We start from the raw sequence: 24,552 nt of genomic DNA on the forward strand, positions 1-24,552 counted from the left end.
TGAATTATGAACCACATTTGGTTCTATTAAAATGCTACAAATAGTTTCTTGATTACTCTGAAATATCACGGATATTTGCTTGATTGCTTTGTTATAAGCAGTGGGGATTCACTGGTCATCAAGATGCTGGACTTCATGAAGGCTACATTTACACACATAAACAAATATTATAAATATGGTCATTTTAGACTGTAATAAGCAATACAAAGAAAATAACATAGTGTTGTGTTAGGGAGTGACTAGGGTAAAGATGGAGGGGGCGGCTTTTTTCAATACAGTTACCTGAGACAGTTTCTCTGAGGATATTGCATGTGAATCTAGAGAGATAAAAGAAAGAATTAGACACATTAAGAGCTGGGGGAAGAACATCCTAGGGTACAGGGTGGGGTGATGGCTGTCATCTCCAGTGCAAAGGACATGAGGTGGGAAAGCGCTGTGGTTGCAAGTTTGAGGAAGAGAAAGAGAGTTAATGCCATTGTGAATATAGCTGAAGAGAGTGGTTTATTATAAAAAGAGGCTGGAGACCTCGGCAGGAACCTTACTTAGGCCTTGCTACTTAAAATGCTTTTCATGGAAGGCTGTAAAACAGTGAATTTACATGGTCTGATTTACTTTTATGAAGTGTAGCTCTGGCTCTCTGGGGAAGAACGGAATATGTAAAAATCATAGGGGAGCTGGAGAGGTAAGAGGTTCTTGAAGAAGTGTGGGTGACTAGGACTAGGAGTAGGAAGGTGACATTAGAGGTAGAGATATGTGCAAGTGAATATTAGTAGAACTGGGGAAGCAATAATGGGCTCATTATGCAAGAAAAATGTTTACAGTAAGAAACGTACCATAGACATTTGGCCTAAACAGTAAACAGGTGGTAGCATCATCTACTAAAATGTGAAGAGACTCCAAAAGGAACAGATTTGGGGGTTAAAACCAAGAGTTTGAAATTGGATCTCTAAAATGTCAAATCAGGATTTCCTAGTAGATAACTGTACTGGAGAGATAACTTATTCAAAGCTACTGGACTATGTGAGAATACTTAAAGGTTGAAAGAGAGGAATATGCCAGACCTAGGTCCTGAAATACACTCACATATAAAGATTCTATAAATGCTTATTACTCCAAGTATGTTCCATGGATCTACAGCATCATCATCACCTGGAATCTTCCTAGAATTGCAGAATTGCCAGATTTACTGATTTACAATCTGAGTGTTTATAAGAAGTTCTATTATACAACATTATATTATAATTAGCAAAAAAGACTAAAATGGTATAACCATTGAAGTAGAGGCAGTATCTAGGAAGATGTTGTATCAGACATAACAAACGAAGAAAGTGTTTTGGGCATGAAGGAGTGGTCAAACTTATGGAATGCCTCTGATAGGTCAGATAAGGTGACGATGAGGAATTGTTATTTGAATTTCATCCCAACTGACTTTCTTGAAGAATCAGTTCTCCATTAATACACATCATCAGATTAAGTGTACCCTGTTGGCTCCCATCATGTCCTTTCTTTATCTCACACCCACCTCTAGCACTAACTCCAAAAAAACGTATTAAAGAAACTGATAAAATTATTGTCTCTGTGTCATCTTCATTTCTTATTTTCTCTTCAAACAATTTCAATCTGTTTTCTCTATGTATTGTCCTAATTATGGAGGATAGAGCTATTTTACAGCTGGACTAGAAAGTCCAATGCTTTTCTCTGGGAATTTCTAGATATTTTCTTTGAGTATAAAAAAAAATAAATATTTTATTTTAAAATACTTTATGTAAATAAGTATCGATAAATAGGCCAAATTTATGTTCATTTTCAGTATGACTTCCATTTTCACATACCAATCATATCTGGAATTGAATGGCACATCTATATACAGAAGTAGCATAAAAATAAGTTGAAATAATCACCTCCACGGTAAAGTGGATAAAATTAATACTGCACCAAGGGATCTGTCAAAATAAATAGAAAGAGGAAAATGAAGATGTTGACAGCTATATCTATCTGGATCAGGTGTTGATGGGGAATTAAGTGGAAGAAGAAAGCTAGAGCGTATAAAAAATAATCTTCATCATTAGGTGAAGAGCTGCCAAAAATAAAAAGAAAGGAAAAAGAATAAAAGAACTACGTATATAATTTTACCATCCTGTCTCCAGCTGTGCAAGTGCCACATGTCTGAAAGGTGCCACTAAATGTTGGTTGAGAACTCTAGCAAAAGGGTGTAATCTGCAAGTAACTCAAGGTGCAATGGAACAGAAAATGCACTCAGCTTTACTGACATATGTGCTGAGTTACAGTCGTAATGTTGCAGTTCCAGTTACAGAGCAGGTAGTGAATAACTCAATTAAGTCTAATTCTTTTCCTCAAGTTACAAAACTAGGCATTGTTCTAAATATCAAGAATTGTGAGTCTATGCCATCCAGTTAATAGTAAAGAAAATGTATGTTTACCAAAACATTACTAGAGACAGCAGCAAGTACAAATTCTCAATGGGAAGTACACATAAAGTATTATGTATGCTGGAGACATACACAAGGAGGTTAAGGGAAAGAATAATCATATTGAGTTGTGGGGATGAAAAGAGATCTCATGAATAAGAAATCTACATTTTCTGTGTACCCCTAATACCAGTCATAGGACCTGACACATAGACATACACAAAATATAGGTTGAGTGACTAACCGAGTGAGGTAGAAGTTTAGGAAAATTTAAGAAAGGGTCCAAATGCATACATAGGGAGAAATAACATGAATTAAGGCACCAAAGTAGGGAATAATGCGGGGACTCTGGAGAATAACAGATGATTCATTTAACAGGAACATACAGTGCATAGGGACAGGGAGGCTGATGTCTTGCCATGCTTTTCCAGACAAACCATGTGCCCTGATGTGTAGATATGTCCACTTAAAGGAAGGGACTTTTTTCTTCTCACAAAAGCATTCACGTACTCTAGCTTAAACTTGTGCCTTCAGTGTTTTATCTTCCCAAAGTTGATGCCTTTTTCTAATTTGCACAAATGTGTCCTATAGACTAGGGGTTCTGTATAAGAAGGTACTGAGGAATTGATCTGGAAAGGTAAGTTGAGACTACATAGCAGAGGCTTCTGAGTATTTCTGGAAGGAGCATGTTCTTAATTCAGGAGACAGTGCACAACTGTAAATATGACCTAAGCGAGCATGGAATGGGAAGAGATGGGAATGGTAAGACCAGTTAGAGGAGCCGGTCATAGAACCTTAACTTAAAATAAAAATACTGTATATTTCATGGATTAGATCACAGAGATTGTGATACCTCTGTAATAAATGAGTTTGGTCAAATATGAAAGCACATCTGCATTAGTAGACATATGAAATCAATGACTAATATAAAAAAAAACTTCTGCCTATATACATGTTACATGAGAAGGACAAAAGTTGTGTAACTAAACAAACATATTTATAGGACATTTTCTACATACCAGGAATAGTTCAGCTTGGATATTAGGAGTATGAAAATGAATAAAACAGCTCCTGCTACGGTGAATGAAAACAATGAACACATTAACAAATGTCTTCTTTTGATGTTTCCAGAAACTAATTATTTTCAACTAAGTGTTTAAAAGTGATGGCCAGGTAAAATTATCTTTTATTATATTCAGTTGTTTCTAGTTTTTGCTACTATTTTACTCTTCTTTCATTTTTACATGAGAAAATCAACTCCATACAAAATTATATGACAAGAGTTCTTATGAGACTTAAATTCTAGCTAGGTAAATAAACAATTAGCTTTTAAGTCTTACGTATAAACATAAGAAAAATTCATCAGTGTATTGCCCCTGATTGATAGGCTGGAATGCCTTTAGCCTACTACATTAGGAATGGGAAGACCAAATGAAAGGAGTTGTATATTTAAGATATGTCAATCACTACATTTTATGTTGAACAGGCATCATAAGTTATTTTTGTTCTAATATGATTTTTAATTAACTTACTTGCATTATACCTGGATAGTCTAAGTTGATACCAGAAACAGAATTAGAATTGGATTCAGAACAAGAAATTGGGATAAAGATAGCTCAGGTCAGGGTGAGTATAGATTGGACCATAATGTAAATTTGTGGGGAGGGAGGGATTGTTAGATTGTTTCCATTTGTCCTTCCCACTTTACTCTCTATTCTTTCCCACTCTGCTCTCTAAGCCAGGAGATTCACCCATGTGGGTCATAGCAGTGAGCTTTCTGGCTTCCAGTAGGGTTCAGCCAATGGGAAGGATATTGATTTTGACTCTCACAGAGTCATCTTGGATTGGCTATATCACTCAGCGAAGTTCACTGCTCATCCAACAACAACCTTCTCCGCTGACTTTCACCTTACGTATTTCGATAACCATTTCCTTCTCTTGTTCCTTTGGGATGATAACAATTTAGCTTTTCACTAGCCTTGTTATTCCACAGTCTCTTGTGGTGTTCTGAAACTTTCTAAATAATCTCCTTATTAGCCTCTCTTCATATTATTCTAAAATGAGAATGACATCTATTTTCTTTTGCAGAAACTGATTCAGGGACAACAATAGAGCTGGACGTTGTAACAATATATGCAGTATTAAGTGGAGGGTACATCCAGATATTGCCTATAGGGCAATATTCAGATGTTAAGGTTAAGAATGCTCAGCTAGGCAGAAGAACAATCCGTTGGAGAACAGAAATTAGTGATTCAAGAAAATAGGCAGGTCTAAAATTCTGGGAAACAATTAGAAAATAAGAATTAAAAGATCAGGGCAAAACATGCAGTAAAAAAGACATGACATCAGTGAAAAGGATAAACTCAATATTACAGGCAATTACTTTATTCCCCATTTACATGAATAATTACAGAGACAAGGACAGTACTTGTGTATTTGTAACTGGTTGAGCTGCTGATTGGAAGCATATAAGTAAGATATTGGAGGTATTGAAGACAGCAGCCACAATTTTCTTTTACTGGCAAATCAATGACTTTATTCTTTAAAAATAGTGAGTTTTAGAGGCATATATGTAGATCTTTCCCAAATATCTTCCAGTTCTTCTACCAAATCTGAATCTCCATTTTTGTAGTCATCTGAGGATATGATAGCTGAATCACAGAAAATGAGATTCAGAATTATTCAGGTGCTATGTTAGGCAGAATAATAACCCCCAAAGACGTCCACATCATAATCCCCAGAACCTGTGAATATACTACTTTACAGGACAACGGGACTTTGTAGATGTGATTTACGGTTAGGGCCCTGAGATTGCCAGATTATTGTGGATTATCTCTTGGGTTAAATCTATTCCCATGAGTCTCTAAGAGCAGCAGACTTTTCCAGGCTATAGTCAAAGAAAGGGATAAAACAAAGGAAGAAAGGGTCAGAGAGATGTGAAGTTTCTGACTTTGAATATGGAGAAAGAAGGTTATCGGCCAAGGAATGTAAGCAGCATGGAGAAGTCGGAAAAGGCAAGGAAACAGGATCTTGCTGAGAGCCAACAGAAAAAATACAGCCCTGTGAAAACCTTGATTTTAGCCTGGGAAGACCCATGTTGGACATACGGAAACATAGATGATAAATTTGTGTTGTTTTAAGCTAGTGAATTCGTGGGATTTTTTTTTTTTTTTTTCAAATAGCAATAGAAACTTATATCAAGATGGGTTTACAAAGTATGGAACTTAGGAATTTTAGATAAACGAAATACAACAGAAAGCTGAGTTGTTTTGGAATAAAGATGATAAGGAAAATGCCTATCAAGAAAGGCCCTATATAGGTGATATAAAGTTGATTAAAAAAAAAAAAAAAAGAAAAGAAAAAGCAAGTCAATATGTTAATGGCCAGTTCTGCCAATTAACTAACTATATAAAGGTCAATAAATGATGTATAGAAAGTTTGATATTATTCATAAACTCACTTTTTTGGCATATGTGGGATATGGCAACAGGGAGAAAGAGACCAGAAGGAACTTACAGGTTATAGCTAGGCAAGGCTCACTAACGTCGCCCCAAATATCCCCTCTCCTGCTCACTTCTGTGTGTTCTTACGTGCTGCATTGCATGCCTGTTTAAATGTCTTAATTGCCATTACTGGGGTGAACAAGCCTGTTTAGTATAACATTCCCAGCAATGAAACTGAGGTCAGCATTGGCAATGTTATGGAGCTTTTGATTCTGAGCACACCATTTTATACTGATTTTCATTGAGTCATTTTAATATTGATTTCTCAAAACGTTTCATGAATTTGACTCTGCCTTCTACTTTAGAAAAGAAATAAAATGTTCTGACACCTTGTTTTGCCCATTTTAAGAAGAGTGGCTAGAAGAATCTTAATATGCTACGGATAAAAATTTTCAGATAAAACCCCATAGTTTCTATATAATCAATTAATTTCAGTAGAAACTGCTATGGATTTGGAGGATAGGATTCTTACTTCACTTAGGTTTAGAGAACAAGGTTCCTACACCTAAAGGAAGGAAAGGATAAAATATGTTAATAAAATAAATCCATGTATACAGTTCATTTCAATATGTCATAACTCAATTTAAAGCATTTATACCAGAAGAGAAACGATTTTGAAACTTTTGTTCTAAAAGTATTCCATATTTTTAAAAAAACGATGCTTTAGCTTTTATGATGAGTGTGCATTAAAAAAACAGAAGTCAGCTGGATAATTCAATGAATGTAGATTTTTTCCCCACATTGTCATGTTTCAATACAATTCACAGCTGTATAAATAATGCCATTCATAAACAGAACTCAGGCAAATTCAATTCTGTTTCTATTAATATGGAATGTGCTAAAATTTTCCACTTTTGTTTGCTTAAAGAACATGTATGTCTTGGCATACAAAAGCTCTCTTGTGTTCATGTAATTCTAAAAAAAAACTTAAACACCCACCTCAAAATCCTAAGGGCACCAAGCAGTCATCCTTCCAAAGAGGTCTATGTTTTCAGACATGACGTGTATTACTGATTGTGGGACAAAATCCGTGGTATAATTTCTGTGGCTGTCTAAAACTGACAAAGCAGCTGGGAGGAAAAAAACTTACTGGTTGCTGTTTCCCCAGATTTTCTTTCATCTCCCTCTGAGGAATTTGTTTTCAGAGCATATACAACACAGTCCAAAAAGGGAGAGACTTTTTTGAATGAAACATGTTCTGTCTTAAGTGAATTCTAAAGTGGTTTAAATGTGAAGCTTTAGAATCTGATGATACCTACTCCATGGAGGCCTGACAGTAAGTCTTGTAATACATCGATGAGTTTATGGGTTTCTCGGTTAGTAATTCCAGATGGCGTGCCTGTGCTCCGGCTGTGCACTCTGTGTAAATCATCTCACTCACAATCAACAGATATCCAGAAGCACTTTAATTGGAAACATTTATTTTTACCAGTTATTTATAACTTTCAATAGAATCTCATTCAAGAACATGGAGCCCCTTGTTTTTCAAATAGCTGAGCGCATTTTCTGGAGAGCTGGTTTTGGCAGGGTGTGTACTGCCTGAAAAAGTGCTTTTCCTGAGGTTTTTGTAGGTTCCATATATTTGTGGTTTAGTCTTAAGAAATGCTGCTATCGAATCTCTTGCCCCTCTCAACACCACCTTTTTGCCAATTCTTATTTTGGAGTAGGAAGTGCTTCCAAAGAAAAGTATGTTTGCCACAGTTGAGAAATGATTGCTGCTAACGCCAGGGTCTTGGTATCAGCGCTTCAAACCAGCATCATTAATCTTAATTAGAAAATGAAAGCAAAGGTTTTTACCATTTGCAATTAATACAGGATCTCATTTGGATTCAGATGCCACACCGAACTCACTGTCTGCCCATGTTGGAAAGAGTGTTTCATACCTGCCAGTACCAATATTGTTTTAGTCACCGAGGAAAGAGCAATGCCTTGACTGACATCACAATAATCTGTGTCGACCATAAGCATTAATCTTATTTAGAAAGTCAAGCTGAACTTTGTCGAAGAAGAAAGGTCCAGGGAAAAAAGAGTTTACTTCAAGGCATAGTATCAAAAACACTGAGCTTCTTCTTAGACTTTCTCCCACTGGAGTGGCCACAGTTTTGGCCATTGGTGATGAAGAGCTAGTCCTTTGCTCTTCCTTATATTATTCCACATTCTTTGGAGTAACATACGACACCTGAGCTCTTCTTAGGAAATTTAGGTCTACTTATAATGCCCTGTATTGAATTGATGAAGAATATTTCACATAAAATAATATTTTAGAGAAAATATCTCTAAATTCTCAGAGACATTACCTCCAACTGAGTAAGCATTCCAGATCACATTTTCTAAAGGTCTGTGAATGGGTTTGTAAGTTTTAGGACTTCTCCTAAAGTATAGTGGCTAGGTGCAAAGTGAGTTATGGTGCTTGAAACCTAAATGAAAATTGTCAGATTTGATTTTCAAAAATGTTACCAACTACTATAGTAAACTATTATTTGTATTCATGCAAATAAACATATATGTTGGTATTCATGTATGTGTATCAGCTTATCAAAGCATGTGAATTTGTGTGTATACATACTGGGGGTGCCAAAAAAATGTATACAAGTGGACATTTTGGTCAGTGTTGCTCAAGCAGTAAGTAGTTCCCCGTAATCAGAAGAGTCTGGATGCTGATGTAACCACTTTGAGCATCTCTTATAATTGCAGAAGTCAAATGTGACTTGTATTCATCTTTTGTTATCGGCATATATTGAGTATTACAATTTTAATACAGTTTTCCTTCCTTAAAATGTGTATACATTGTTTTGGCACCCTCTGTATATATAATACATTACTTGTGTTTTAGCATTTTTCAAGTTAGAAAAAGGAAGGATAAGAAAAGGTGTACAGTAGCAGTCAAATCTGCACCAAAATTCCTAGTATCTATTTTTTAGCAAATTGATAACTAACCCGCTTCTCAGTTTTAGCACACCCAAATGAACAAAACTAGTGACCAATATTTGAGTATTTTATCTAATTTTATTTGGCTGGGGAAGAGAAGTGTGACTGCTAATAATTCTCCAAAAAAGTTTTCTCTTAGAAATTTCTGATGCTGGCTGGTCTCATGTTGTCTCTGTTTAACCTAACCTTTTGCATCTTGATCCTAATAAATAAATAATACAAAACATTAACATGGTTAAAGCTGGATGTTGCATATATGGATATTCATTATAGGAATTTATGTTTTACCAATATCTGAAACATTTAAAAATAAAACATAAATGTGGTCAATAAATATTGATTGACAGAAGAATAAAATTAAATAGAAACTCAAACATGACATCGGACTCTATTGACGTCAAAACATACCTCAAACATGTACCCCAAATACAAAACTTTCCCCAAAGAACACCTTTCTTATCACTCTGTTGGACCCAGAAACATACTCCAACCAGAGCTGAATTTCACCCACCTTAAACACCTTGGTAATATCAGCATTAAGGGAGATTGGCAACTCTGAAGAATTTTGCTCTTTCAAAGAGTTTCATATTCACCTTGTCAATTTCATCATGGAGAATTATGTTTCTCACAGAGTTTTATATAATACAGTTTTATGTGTGTATACAAGTGACTTTTCAATATTAGACATTCACCATCAGAATTCTATTAAAATAGTGCCATTCTTGCTTTGAAATATGTTGGATGAATTAACATGGGGATCATTTATCTAGACAATATTCATTATTCTTATTTAGAAAGTCATATTTTCTGATGGCTATGAAAGGGTTTATTTTGTTTCTGAATTCTCAGTTGGCAACTAAATCAAAAACCCATTTCCAATAACTGCCAGTAGTACATAGCTCACAAATTCCTATGCTTCATTTTCTTCAGCTATCCTACTAGTATAAGTATGATAAAGCTGCAGAATAATCTCTTATAAAGGGCATAAGTAGACACCTAGTTTTTATTTTCTTATCACTCTATGTTTCTAACTAAATACAGCATTGTCTTTATCTTCTAATCTCTAGTTATAAACTCCTTCTTTATGATATGAGGGTAATTGTGCTAGTAAACATGATGAATTGAGAAAAGTCTTTAATATATATAATCTAGTGAATAATTCCACCGGCAGGAAAATAACTTTGTAATAAATTTGAAAATACTTTAACTGTGGAGCATATGACCATCTGTTTTCAATTTTTTTTTAGGCTTCAAATCTGTAAGTTTTAACAAAACAAAAAAAAAAAAGGAACATCCCAAAAGAAATTTTGGCAATCCCAGGGGTAATCCCTGTTCTGTACTTAGCACCATATGTCTTAAATGTTGATTGTGGCAAGTGGTACATATTTCTCATTTTTCTTATTTCTTGATGTTCCCTTTTGAATCAATACTATTTTTTCTTTATCAGGATAGGGAAGAGAGGCAATTGATTAAAATATAGAATGAAGTTGAAATAGTATTACATTTCGAAGATATGAAATAGCTAGTCCAATATTTCTGGAAGAACACATTAGTAAATTCACAAGCTTAATTACACTCTGCCATTTAAGGTTTTTCAACATAGTGACTCTTGACCAAGATACAAATGGCAGTTTTTCATATTGAACAATTTATAGTAACATTCATTTTGATACCTATGCATTGTCTTACTAGTTAGACTTGATATAGTGTTATGATTTGTAAATGTTGCAGGATTTTGGGTAAAAATTATATAATCTAGAAAATATATATTTTAAATTAAATTAATTAAAGATTAATTTTTAGTTAAAGGAAATATGCCTATAATATTCCTTATCAAATTTGTAAGATTTGATTATACTCTTGAAAAATAATTGTTATTAATTTGGGGAAAATATCTTATAAAAAGTCTATATACTGATATTGTCCTCTGAGGAAAATGTAAGAAACAACATGAAGAAAAATTAGAATAACGATTTCCATATAATTTTCCTACACATATGTATCTAGAAATAGCAGCAGCTTTGGAATGAGTGGGACTAAAATCTAAAATTGTCAAATGAGAGCATTGTATTAAGTAAGTAATGCATATATAATTGTTTTAAATTAAAATAATACTTAGCATCTTTTAGAGTTTTTCATCTTAGGAGATAGATACATTAAGTCTTGAAATATTTTTATTGTATGTTTTTTCCACATACCACTGGAGGCCACACAATTCCAAAAATGAATGAATGATTACTAATCGAAGTAATTAAAGAAAATAGAAAGTTAGGTGCAATGATTTCCACTGTCTGCTTAGCAAGATTTTATATTCAGGGGTTTTCCTTAAACAGTTCAGCTGGATCTTGTAAAGCCACCAATGAACTTTAACTTCCTTTTTTGTCTGCAACATATCCTTATGTGACATACCCTTACACATGTCCTCATACACGGAACATAATGATATATGTAAGTACACACAGCACACAGATCCTTGAAAAGATATAATTCTGAACCTTCTGAATTATCTTTTAGGAAACTGAATTAGAAAAAAGTATATATACTGTATCATAATTTAGAGTGCTAAATATTTGTTTACTTCCTTTTTATATTAGGTTAAAGAGAGATTTTTAAATAACAGTGTTTACATTTGTCACAAAACTATGTCCATTCTCTGTGTCAAACTTTATATTATGCCACAATCATTTTTTTATAATAATTAGGTAAAGACCCACAGAGACGAGCTGCCTTCTTCATCCAAGAGCACACCTCCTCCCAGATGATCTGAGAATAGCGTGGGAATATATGTTTCATTGCCAGTAAACAGACCAGTCTTCTGGATTTCTTCTTACATCGTAAGTAAAATTAGATGTAGCATTTTCAGCCTGGTTTTGAAATGTTTTCTCTGCCAGCCTGCAGCTTGTCACCTTGAACAGACTTAACCAATTAGTTCAATTCTCTGGTTCCTGGCTAGACTTGAATCATTGAAAGCTTTCATACCCTCTCAGTGGAAGTTTAAGCTGTGACCTTTATGGTGAAAAAGTAGTGTCTAAGATCTGGGAATTTATTTTGTTATAAACCAGTAGCACCTGTGCTAATTTTTATGGAAGGTATAGTAATATTACTAAGTATTTGTATTAGTGCCTTCTACTCTGGGCATCTCTGACTGTATCCCTGATGAGTAAACTTAATTATTTTTTCTTTTTCAGCTAGAGATAGGGTAGTTAAGAGAGATGAAATGGCATCTTGATAAAAAACTAATATCTAAGGCAAAGGGTTTCCAGATTTTTAAACTATGACAGTTCATATTGGCAATTCATAAATAATGTTATTTCAGAATTAATAGATCACATTCCTACAGGGCACCTCTCATGCCCAGAACAGTGTGAAGACTGCTCATGAGATATAAAAACATGTAAGGCACAGGGCTTCCTCCCCACCAAAATAACGATCTACATATAAACCTAAAAATATATTTTTAGCCACAATCTACTTGCTATTTGCACAGATACATCTGAGATAATTAAAATAAAGGGCTAGTCAAACATGTAGGGTTATCATGAGCAAAAAAAAAAAAAAAGCAGAGTGGCAATATTCTTGAAGAATTAAGGCAGAAAGTGTTAAAAAAAATAAGTTTACTTTATGTCAATAAAAATGACTACGATCTTTGCTAAAGCTTAAAAAATAATATTTTCCGTCTAAACAAGATAGCTTCATGGCACATAAAGGCCTTATAAACACAGCAAAATGTAGATAAAGAATACTGATCAGATTCTTTTAACAACATTATCAATGTTTGAAAAATCAAATGAGTTAAAATTAAAGAAGTAAATTGACTATCTCAGTATGATTATATAAGAAATTTTGGGCTATGTAGATATCCTTGAGATTTGTATATTATATGTATTATAATATAGGCTATATATATATATATATATATATATATAATTTATCTGTGGCTATCTCTTTCTTATGCTTAATATATTTCAATATATTTTGGTATATTTATATATTATAAATTATATCAAAATATATATTGTATATTATAAGTATTGGTATATAGATATAGATACGTTTTAGAGAAAAAAATGCGTGTCATCAAAAATGGCATGGAGAAAAATAAATAAATTCCAAAATTCAGATATTGTATTGCTTTGTTTTAAACACATTAAAAATAATTGTAAACTAATAAACCCTTTAAATAATGATAACCCTTAACATTCATAAAAATTATCATACAGGGTAACTCTTACATGAAAATATATAATTGAAAACATATATAATGGTCTTGTATATGAGCACTTTATATTTTAAATGTGTCAATACTACCTAAATCTAGGTTCAGTGTTGTCAAAAACTTAAATTAATAAACTGTTTCTAAAACTTATATAGAAATACAAAGGGAGAAGACTAGGCAAACTTCCCCAGTAAGAGAAAATAAAGAAAGGAAGCAGAATAAAAATAAAAAAAACTTATAAAATGAAATTAAGACTGTGTGTGGGTGATTCAGGGATAGACAATTGCCGTTAGAAGAAAATAGAGGATTATGATGAAGACCCCTACTTATGAGGAACTTTGATTTATGACAGGCATGGCATAGCAGATTATTGAACAAAGGAGTAACTACTATAAAAGTGGACTTGGAAAATGTAGATTTCATAAATAAGAAACAAGGCAATAATCCTAAGTAAAAGACTGACAAATTTGATTATGTAAAAATTAAGAAATTCAGCTAATGAAAATGCATTTTAGAGAAAGTGAAAAGACAGAACATAAACTGGCAAAATAATTTGCAACATATGTAAGCAAATTGTTAATTTCCAATTGCGTGAGAATTCTTACAGAGCAATCAATAAACAAGTAAACAGCACTGACAAAAATATTTAGACATAAACAGGTATTTTGCACGAAAAGTAATACAAATGGCTAAAGAAGATATACTGTGATAAATTTCATTAATAATCACAAAAATACAAATCAAGATAGCTATGAGATGCCATTTTAGACCCCTTCAATAGGTGGAAAGTAAATCTGATGATATGTAGCTTTACAGAAGGTTTTGGATCACTGGGGTCCATTATACTGGCAGCAGCAAAAATTGGATGATCAATATGGACAACAATTTGGCATTTTCTTGTAAAAAAGAGCTTTTGCTTCTCTTATGATCTAATAGTTCAGCTCCTAAGTATTTATCCAAGAGAAACTCTTTCAAAAGTGCACCAGGAAATGTGTACAATTAAGGTTTAGTAAAGTATTTTTGTACTAGAGAACAAAACCCTGAAGCATCATAAATTCGATAAATAGATTTTATTGCAGCTGCACAATGGAATATTATGCATCAGGAAAGATGAATTAAAGCTATGTGAAATACCACAGGCAATCTTATTATGATAGCATTGAATGGGAAGACCACATACAGAATGATGACCTTTACATAAAGTTAAAAAAAAAAAGCCATATCAATTTATGTCTTTAATATATAAAAAAGCTTACTAGTAACAGAGAGTGGATGTAAAAACACAATTAACATGAGAAATATGACTAGAAAATAAAAATGAAAAATATTTAAATGCTTAGTTGAGCATAGGGTGTAGTTAGATAAACACTTTTCACTTTTCATGGAAGTGTAAATGAAGACACTCTTCCTGAAAAGCAATGTATTAATATCTAAAGAAACCTTAAAATAATGTAATTTTTTGAAGGAGTAATTCTTAGAATCAATTCCTAGAAATAATCCGTGATACAAAAATTTATATATAAAAATATTCCTCACAATATGATTTACAGTAGTAAAAAATAGAAATAAATGAAATGTAAACTATTATAATTAAATCATTATATACATAAAATGAATATTCAACAATGATTAAAATTTTATTTTAAACTTTTAGAATAAACAGTTAATTATTTTATACAAAATAATACATAAACATTATTTTAAGAAGCAAGCAGAAGACTCAAGCAAAATAACTAAAATAAATCTCCGTCCAGTAATAACATATTAGGTGAATATCATTCCTGGTTTCTTTCTCTTTCTCTCTCCTCCCACCCATATTAAATACTCATGCAATAAATGTGTGTTTATTATATATATTTACATGTATATTATATTATATACATATCATATACACACAGATTCTCTGAATTCACTAATTTTCAGGAATCTTTGTATCGCCATTGTATACGAACCAAAGAAATGGCTGTTTATGATATACTTGAATCACAATATAATCCCCTCAGATCTATTGATAATTTGTTTCACTGGTGTCTAAAATTGTTATGGAACTATCTGAGACCAGTATAATTAGGTACCCTTCTAACTCTCATTGGTGACATTTTTTGCAAGGATCCTGAAGAATTCTTTATTTTTCAAGTTCAATGGTATAATCACATATTTTGATGACTCATTCTACGCCACATTATTAAAAAATGTAGTGTACCGTTTTATGTTTTAATATACTGCTTTTATTATAGTGTTTGTTTCATTTGTTGGATTATCTACTTCTTTCCCAGTAGAAAATTCATTTATATCAATACTATGATTTTTAGTCATGGCTAGTTATTCCACAATGTTCCTAATTAGTTTTATTTCTATAAGATTTATTTTGGTCCCATTAAGTAATATTCCTGTTTTTTCTTGATTGTGAGGCACTCTCAGAGAATTGCTGCTTATTGTTATTATTTTTTCTTTTCCTTTTTCTTGTGTTGGGTTTCCTTTGAGATCGGGCTTTTTGACGTTTTTTCAAATGTGATATACATTTCTTTTATCTATTTCTGCTGTATGCTTGCTTACTTGCCATGTATCTTCTACTCATCTTACTCTGAGAAAACCTTTGCTTGTTGTTGACTCTTGTAGATTAGTTCTCCTTGACTCCATGACTACTACACCTGAAACCTAGCTTTATTCTGCTATCCAACTACAGTTTGTGACTTGAGATGTGACTCCTTGGTCCACTTTGAAGGAAAAGCTTTGCTGGAACTAAATGTAGCCTTTGTTGGATATCCTGGGCATTTCTTACACTTCTTGGTTTATGTGAAATGGTATGAACTAGAGTTCCCTACACTTAGCTAGAGGGAGTGTCATGATCCCTTGGTGGAATACTTGGGTACCTCAAATCTTTCCCTCCAGTTCATCATGCAGCACTTTGTTAACCAAATAAGAGGTCCAGACTACAATAAAGGGCAAACAAGCATTTATTTGATCAAAAGAGTTGCAAATGAAGAGACACAGATTCAGGTAGCAGCAACCCAAACTGTGCTTCAGAGAGAATGAAGAAAGGCAAAAGATGCAAAGTGTAGTTTCTTCATGCAAACAAAGGATTGCTGGCTAGGTTAACAGGGATTGGTTAGTTACAGTATGCAAATAAGGGGTGAAAAATACAAGGAGGATGTAAAGTCTGCATGTGTCAAGACAGCAGGTGTTGTTGCAGAATGTTTATGACTCAGCCTGAGTTGAGTTTAACAACAGGTTAGCAACTTAATCGTAGCTCCAAGAACTAAGGCAGGCACGGGATGTGCATAGGCCCCACTTCCTCAATGGCCTCCTGAATGTATTCTAAGTGACTCTCTTAGTAATGCTGCTTATTCCATTTTATTTTCTCCATTATCAACTTGAAAACGGCCAGGGGCTTTTATTCTGTGGGGTTTGAGCCTCTGCTTTTCCCAGACTGCCTATTCACCATGTTTATCAATTTATCTTCAAATTGGTGGTTATTGGTGGGAATTTTGAAGATTTTCTTCACTCACATTCTTTTGTGAAATGACTTCCAGATGTTATAAAATAACTCTTTCCTTGCTCAAGATTTTTCAAAGATTATGGTATGAAAGGTTACTTCTATCTTAGTTTGCTTGTAGCTGTTGAGATTTCTGCTTGGTTGTTTCTTTTCTTTTCTTTTTTTTTTTTTCCCTTCATTTTATCTAATATTGAGAGATCTAGATTTTTGTAATCCTGCTTTGCTACCTAAAATTCTTCTTTTGAAATGATTCATTTTTTTGGAGGAAAAATGTGGACAGCTTTATAAATAGTAAAATCCCCTTTTTCTAAACCAAATAATTGCTTAGGAGAAGAATTATAAAATACTGAGTAATTTCTTTTGTTAGGGCTTTAATGGTTATTTTATTATTGTTTTATAATTTTCTCTGGGCTTTAATGGTTATTTTATTATTTGTTTTATAATTTTTGTTGGGGCTTTAATGGTTATTTTATTCTTTGTTTTATAATTTTCTCTGGTTTCCAAATTTATTCTTCTGAATATTTGCTATTTTGATTGGCCAAAACAAACAAACAAACAAACAAACAAAGAACTACATTACTTTGGAAATACACAGAAAGTCCTCAATCATATAAGAACTAAATTAAAAAATAATTATTTGCATTTTCCAAAATTCAATTATGTTTTTAAATTCTCATGTAAAATGTTGCCTGATGGGTAGAACTTTGTTTATGAAATCTATTAAATATATTACATAAAAAAAATTAAACATTATAGTATGCACATATGGGGAATGCTCAAGGACAGAAGAATGTTTAATCTCAAATGAGCTTTATAAAATCAAAATTTGTTTGATTATATATCTAGCACTCATAATAGAAATCAATTCTTTTCTATTTCATTTTTTCCCGAGTCTCCGTACTTGAGGATATTCGTGTAATTATCTTGCAGCACTAGGTTTCTTTAGCAACTATGATGATCAGACTGCTGGTTTCCATAGAACAGGACCATTTCAAAATCAATTTTGGAACAGGCATAATACTGCCATCATTTGGTTTTATCAAGGTGAAAAATGAAACAAAGATATGACTACTATCACTTTTTACTCTCTTAAAAAAAAAAAAAAAAAAAAAGCAAAAAGCAAAGACTCTACAGGCCTGAATAACCCTAAATAACTATAAGGTCTGAAACACAATAACTGTTTTCTACATTTGGTTCCCTTCACCTAAAACAAGCTCAAAACAGAACACTTTGGGGATCTCCCCAGAAATTTAGAGGATAAAAGTTTTAGTATTCAGAAGTAAAGGACTGGTTTAATATTAAAATGATTCTAATAGTAACTTTTGGAGTCATGACTGCTTAAAAAGCTTATAGTTTGGTCAGAAACTACTGGATTGTAAAATAACTACAGTAAGAAATATGGGTCTCTTTAGCACATTGTTCCAACATGAGGTGTATTACATAAAACACACCACTCTCCACATTAGGGGGTGAGAGGTGTATATTTTGACTTAATTGGAAACATCTTTTTCCTCTAGAAGAGATGATTCACAAAGCCCTACTGGGGAGAGCACACTCACAATTCAAGATACAAAATAGACTACTGCAGTCACAGAAACAATGAGGAACTGAGCCAACGGCAGGCAAATCACCTCAATTCATTACAAAATGAAAGTTAGGCCTGGACTATTTCATTTTGGATTGTTTTTTGCTACCTCATAATCTCTTTAATGGAAGTAATTTGTTAATAAAACAGTGGTAATGAAACAGATGTATTTGTTTACAGCAGCCCCCATTATATTTCTTGTGCTTATGCCGGCTTTCATTATTCATATAGAAAGGTACACAATTTGGTCTGGTATACATCAGTAATAGAAAACCACTTACAGGAGGAGAGGAAAGGACATCATCAGTAGAGTATAATGTCTGTATCTGGAATCATTATTGTCCCCTTTGGAGTGTTTCTTCAACCTTAAAGGCAATAGATCTTGAAGCAAGCTAAAAGCTACAATAAAAACATATTTTATCTTTAGTCCTTTAAACAATATCTTGTTGCTCCAAATGGGCTCTGCGCTTCAGCAATCACCATTTAAGTTTTTCTCATTTCTTGATATGGGAACTTACATTCTAGTCTGAACCAATAGTAAAATTCTAGAAATAAAATTATCTTTCAAAGATACATGAATTATTTTCCCTGGTATATCTATGGGAGTTTATTTTGTTTCACCATGCTTATTGATAACATATTAGAGTTGTTTCTATAATCTGCATGTCTAAAATGACAATAAAATTTCACTTATTAAAAAATTTAATATAATTTTTTGATAATCTGTGAATAAAATGACCAATTATTTTTAATTTTGAAAAATCTGATTTCTTATATTAATTAAATTTAATAAATGAATTTCACATGGAATATTTTTAAAGACATTCATTATTTAAAATATATTTTACATTTGATAAATTTTCTCAAGATGTATGACAACACAGAATACTGTATGAGAGGAAATAATGTCTAAAATGCAATTCTTCAAGTGCATTGTAAGCAAAAATCTATTTATAACACAATTTATGTCATAATATCCTGTTATAGCTTGTATAAAAATCTGAATTCTGTCTAAATTAGTAGACAATTACAAAAAAAAAAGGGTGGTAAAAGCCTTATGCAATATATCAAAACACATTAATATTGGTGGTGGAAGAGAGAAGTCTTCTGATTTAAAGCAGTTAATGTGTAATTTTAAGAGAACAACAGATTTTTATTTTTGAAATCACATTTCTGAACTAATGCTCATATGGAAATTTAAAAATTCCAGTATGATTCCCAAATCAAAGATTTTCTGTACAATAAGACATGTGCAACCTGCCAATCTGTGTCGCTATGTTGCCATATGTCCCCTATGATGCAGTTCTCAACTCCACCCACTGCATAGCTGGTGAAATTATATAACCCTTTTCAGGTAGTTTCCTGAGACATAAAATAGGAATAATATTAATTCGTACCATAGATAGATTTTTATGATTAAATGAGATCATGCATTAGAGCACAGAATCTGAAAAAGTAAATATTCATTTAACATTAGCTTATCAGTAGTAGATTTCAAGGAGGTGGTGAACTCACCATTTACAGTGGTGTTTGTTGGGCTGTATTGGTGGAAGGAAACTGAGATTAAGGGGGGGGGGGATATTAAGTGACTATTATAATTATCTTTCCTAGGACTAATTCTATCAGATTTTAAAGCAAACTATGAGGTTGGTGTATTGAAGTCATTCAGTTTATAAGCATTGCACCTTATGTAATTTCCAGTCTCTAACACTTCAAATGTCATAGATAGGCACAGACACAGAACTGTAACCATGGGAAAGGAGGGGACATTTGCCTATGTAAGAATACTGGAATGTTCTTATGAACCTTCTACAGAATTTGCCAACTGCATGTAAATGGCTTTACCTCTTCGAATCATCTCTATTGCTGAGAGCTGGAAGCAAGATCAATTACATACTTCGTGCAGTTCAATGCAGAATGAAAATGTAGGTCTTGGTCAAATAGTAGGAGACAAGTGCTAATCAAGGTACTGAAATGTAAAATTTCTTTCTCTTGCAGTCTTTCTCCCTCTTTCTCAATCTAAAATATATCTTAAATTTACTATTTAATGGCATGGTCTTTAGGCATGAGGGTACCTGGAGGGCCATTGCAGACATTCACAGGTGCCCGGGGGATCCTGTCTGGTGACTGAGTGTGCTTGCATGGCCCACCAGCTGCTGCATCCCCATCTCCTACCAGGCACCAGACAAACACACTGAAACTCTTGAAGAGCAGGGAAGTCAAACCAGGCCCCAACCAAGATGGACTGACAAGCCCAATGGGCATTGCGGCCTCTGCCCTGGGAGGCACTAGCTACCTAGATCAGGGTGGATGAGAGGCTATCCCTACAGATCTCCTGCCGAATGTATCAAGGTTCATAGTTAGATTCCCCCCCACCCCCCATTCATTATGCCACTTACAAGGCATAGGAATAGACAAGGATGATGTGAATGGAATTAAAGTTGACATTTTGCAAGGTGTTTGTGATGGAAGAGAAAACAGGTAAGATTAAGATGACAGCTCAAGGAGTGGATGGTGTAAAAGAAAGAAAAAGAAATACAGTAGGGCTTAACATCTTCAGAGAAAAAAAGGCAAGTTACTGGGAATTGTGGTGGTTGTAGAAGAGCAAATGTAGTGGAAGCAAGCTGGTGAAGAATGCAAAGAAACAGGAAGCTCTGTGTCCTTAGGTGTGGGTTGCTGCTGAAATGGAATGGAGATGGTGAATTTACCATGAAAATCAAATGGCTATAGGTGCTGGATTCATCATGAAAACAGCCCTTTTTTTTGGGGGGGGGGGGGGCTGTATAACCTGAGAGACCTGAAGGAGGGAGGAAAACCCTAAGTAAGCTGCCAAATTCTCCACAGAATATATGGGAAGCATTGGCTAAAAGTGGGTGGGATGTGACAAAACAATGTCCTGAGCATTTAAGGACAACGTCTTTTGTTTAAGAATGGAAGATGCATTCCTATCCTCACACCCAATAGGAACTGTGTGGGGGTTGAGAGAATGAGCAGAAAAGTAATAGAAACAGTGCCCTTGAGACCCTTCCACCTAATTTCATGAATTTTATATGTATTCCTAATTGTTTCAATTTCAAAAAGTATTTTCTGACTTTGTCTCTGATTTCTGGGGAGCACCTTATTTAATTAAATCACACAGAGAACCCTAATAGGCTGTCTACAGAAACGGAAGGAAAAGCATTTAGTCACATTAGTCAATGAGGGCAATTGGAATGGCAGTCAGGAAAATCAGCTGGGTAGCAAACACAAATCCACCTAAGGGTGGATCCAAATAGTCTGTTACACTGGCTATCAAGTCAGGTCACTGTCAGGTTGGCATACACCTGCAAAGAGAGTCTACTCCAAGGAATCCTCATTCAAAGGATATTGTTTATTTTTGATTTATAAATAGACACAAAAAAATTTAAAACATATTTTTCAAATTGAAATGAAATATCATCCTAACCCTCCTAACACTCCATGGAAGCACACTATGAATAATCAACCACCTCCTCAGATGCTTGTGAGTACAGATTTCACTATCTCTGAGCTCTCTGGACCACTGGGGCTTCATGGCCTTGCAGCCAGAGCAGTGTTAGTGGGCTCTGTGCACACAAAGACCCGGAAGTTGGGGTTTAATCCAACTTGGGTCGCTGTCACGAAAGTTTTAATAGTTCTATTTTGAATATATGCTTTGCAAATTAGCTTACCCCAGGGACTTAGAACCTCTGCTTACTAACAAGTCCCATCTCCCTCCACCTTCTCTGGATGGGTTTCCAGTCTCTCCCTCCCATCTCTTGGCCAGCAGTAGCCACTGCCCTCTGTCACCAGCCAGAACCAGGTTACCAGTGCCCAAGTGGTGGGGTCAGGTACGTGGTGGGGTCAGGTACATTCACCCTGGTGGGACTTGGTGGCCATCATTCCTCTCCAGAAGGACCACATGGCTAATCATTCACCTATTTGTCAATCACTGTTTACTGAGCCATTGATATGTTTCAGACACAATAATGATCAAAATCACATAATTGAAAAGAAATGGTCCCTGACCTCTAGGGGACTACATAAAGATGTGTGTCCAAGTTATTTAAAACACAGTGTGCTAAGTTCCATAATGGTCATGACTAAATGATAAAACATACTATAAATAAAAGCATAACTTATTCTGCCTGGAGGAGTCAGCCAAAATATACTATTAGGTTGGTGCAAAAGTAATTGCAGTTTTTGCAATGATTTTTAACCTTTTAAACCACAATTACTTTTGCACCAACCTAATATTAATTCAGTTAAACTCTGAAAGTTTCACATTGACTACTGTAATTAGAGGTCATTTGTGACAGCTGCTGCATTGCCCCGCAGGTGGAGAGCCTTACAACCTGGCCATCCCGGCTTCTTCTGCCATCAGGAGGCTCTCATTCCTTGTCTTGAAATGCGCCTGCTCCTTCTGGAGGCCCAATTACAGGGAGCTGCCGGACTCTTCTCCAGGTGAGAGGAGGGGGTGCTGGATGCTGGTGGAGCTTGGGGGAGACAAGCAAAGGCTGCTTTGGGGCATTTTGCATGAGAGGTTTTGGGGACAAAATTAAGGGGCCAAAAAGGAGTCAAAGGACTTGGCGTGAGGAAATGTAGGGAAGGGGTTGAGGGGACAGAGGCGGGTGGATCCAGATGGATGGGGAGGGTTTTAGAGGGCGGTGGTCTTGGGCTTTGGGGAATTCTTAGCTAGCAAGAGGTGGGGAAGCCCCAAGAGTAGAGAAATGAGAGGAGGTGTCTTGTGTCTGGAGACACGCTGGCCAGTGGCTGGGGAGAGTCCGGAGTCCAGAGGATTTGGGGGAGGTGAAAGGAGAGAGATGTGTTGAAAAAACAAACAAACAAAAAAACAAAAACATAAAAAAACGGGCATTTGTGGCTTTGATAAAATGTATTCATTAAAATAGTAGAGACAGAGGTCAGATTACAGTGGGATGAATAGGGTATAAAGAAACGGGAAGAGGAAATATAAATTCCTTTTTTCACTAGGTGCATGGCTATGTAAGAAGATGAGAAATGGCACAGCATAGTCACCGGATCAGAATGTGGGGATGATAAAGATACACACCCTCCCCCAAAGGGGAGGGCCTTAATTTTGCATAAGTGTCATGGGGTTGAAAGTGGTAGTGCTCACCAATATCTGAATTCCATTTTTCTTCCTTGCAACATCCATCATCTTACATTTCCCAAAACCTTGCCTTTGGTGGGGTCATATGACTCTGCTCTGGTTAGCGAAATTTGGGCAGAAATCGTGCGAAGCACTGTCAGAAAATAGCCTCTAAAATCTCTTACAGAATTGTCCATTCTCTCTTTTCTGTTCTCTCATGTAGATACTGCCCATCCAGAAGAGGACTCCGAGGGATGATGGAACTCAAGATAGAAAAAGCTTTAGTCTCTCAATCAGCGTGTGGAAGCTTATCTACTGACTCTTAAGGTACTGTGACTTGGCTATCTTTAAATTTAATTTCTATTTCTCTAAGCCTGTGGATATTTATTATACTTTGCAGTGTTGCAGGTTGTAGTAGTTTTCAAAAGCAGAGCTTCTAAACTCTTTAAAGGATTTTAATAATTCTGTAATATGTTTTATGGCAATTTCCAAGTATATTCTTCTGTTTTCTTGTAATTTACTGTCAACAATCCTGACATCCCTCAAAGTTAATATTTGTGCAGATGCCAGTGGGATGGGTGCCCAGACAGGAAAGCCAGGCCCTATGCACTGCCCCCACACGGATCCCCTCCTCTCTGCTGGGCAGCAGCCACTGCTCCTCCAGCTGGTGGTTCTGTGGATCTGCACCCAGATCCTGATGGGGTTTTTCCCTTGAAGTCCCTGGACGGCCCTGCATGTGCTACTTGCTGTTGTGTGTATCTTTTTGCTTATTGACACAATCCATTGTTGAATAGGATTGCACTTAGAAACACAGGTCCTAAGACAAAATTATTAAGAATTTCAAGAAGGCAACAGCAGAGCATTAAAGTAAGTGTAACGGTCCCTTTTGAGAACAGGACTCTGTGTGATTGTACAGATTGTACATTTATAAAGGTGTCTTAATTACAGAGGTGATTTAGGTTTAGGTGCTATGTGATCCAGAAGTTTGTAATATCAGGGTCACTTTCTACTTTTCTGCAGTTTTTTCTTTTTTTTTTTTTTCAACTTTGCCTCCTTCGTGTATTGGTTCCATCCTCTGACTAGCTTCTGTAGGGAAGCTAAATGACTACTAGAGTTTCAGGTCTCTCCTATTCATATGTATCACTCTATATCTGAAGATAGTCTCACCAGTTAGACATGCGTGGGTTACATGGTCATATGCCAAGGGGATAGGCTACTCAGTTGTCTTAGTCTAGCTCACATGCTTCACCACTATAGAAAGGTTTCCTGGAACATACGGCTCCCTGCA

The 24,552-nt window shown here is 34.9% G+C and overlaps 1 long non-coding RNA gene across 1 annotated transcript in view; it reads left to right on the plus strand.

Moving 5' to 3' along the window:
* The window catches only part of LOC148758507 (uncharacterized), a 67,790-nt gene extending 45,172 nt beyond the window's left edge, over positions 1-22,618 (plus strand). Inside the window, exons 2-3 of the long non-coding RNA XR_016020548.1 lie at positions 11,563-11,694; positions 22,493-22,618. This is a non-coding gene — a long non-coding RNA (uncharacterized LOC148758507). The remainder of the gene's footprint in view (positions 1-11,562; positions 11,695-22,492) is intronic.
* The last annotated feature ends 1,934 nt before the right edge of the window (positions 22,619-24,552 follow it).

The sequence above is a fragment of the Rhinolophus sinicus genome, chromosome 3, assembly GCF_057876585.1.
Source record: "Rhinolophus sinicus isolate RSI-liver-muscle chromosome 3, RSI-T2T, whole genome shotgun sequence".
NCBI classification, from domain to species: Eukaryota; Metazoa; Chordata; class Mammalia; order Chiroptera; family Rhinolophidae; genus Rhinolophus; species Rhinolophus sinicus.